This window comes from Micropterus dolomieu, linkage group LG01 (genome assembly GCF_021292245.1).
Source record: "Micropterus dolomieu isolate WLL.071019.BEF.003 ecotype Adirondacks linkage group LG01, ASM2129224v1, whole genome shotgun sequence".
NCBI classification, from domain to species: domain Eukaryota; kingdom Metazoa; phylum Chordata; class Actinopteri; order Centrarchiformes; family Centrarchidae; genus Micropterus; species Micropterus dolomieu.
Window position 1 is genome coordinate 14,914,999 of NC_060150.1, and position 840 is coordinate 14,915,838.

Sequence of the window (840 nt, forward strand, 5' to 3'; positions counted from 1 at the left end):
GAGTAAATCTGTCTTTTAAAACCCAGACATGAAATTAGCAGCCTGACGTACCTATTTTAAGGTTGGAGGAACTCTGATACACATGTAAATATACTGACAGTGTGACATTTGATCACCAGCTCCACCAACACAAACACACCCTCGACAAGATGTCCAAATATTTTGGTTATACTAGATATACAGCTTCAACATAAACTAAGATAGATAAGAAGAGAAGAAGTGGAAAAAGAGAAAAGAGAGAAAAAATATAAGTTCCACATTGACTCTGCACTCTCTTCTTCTGTCGCTGGAGAATCCATCACATTAAAGCTTTAATGCTAGAATAACAAAGCATCCATCATGCTGAACGCCGGGCCCAGAATACAGTGAGCCATTCAGGGCAGAAGTCTGCAATTCTCCGGGCGCGGTACCTGTACACCGCTCACCACGGTCGGCGGATATTACTCAGTGTGGAAGGTAAGTTGGGAGCATGTGATAAATACAATGAGCAATGAATGAGGTTTTCATGCATATGTTGGAGAGGCATTAAGGAGTAAGGAGTTATTCAGCTGACAGCTTTCCCATCACCCGCTTCTCTTTTGGCTGTCTGCAGTACTGCCTGGTGTGAATTTACTGCCTGGGGGGACATTAGTTTAATGAATAGGGAGGCATGTAAACACAAACTACAGAGGAGAGAAAACAAAGGGTTAGATGAGGAGACAAGAGGAAAGGAGACACCCAAAGGCAAGGAAATTAGATGAATCAGAAGTAAAGAAACACAAGGAAAAAAAACTGGTGAGATGGGACAAAAGGAGATGAGAGAAAATTAAATTAAATGAAAGAAAAGGAGAAGGAAGGAGA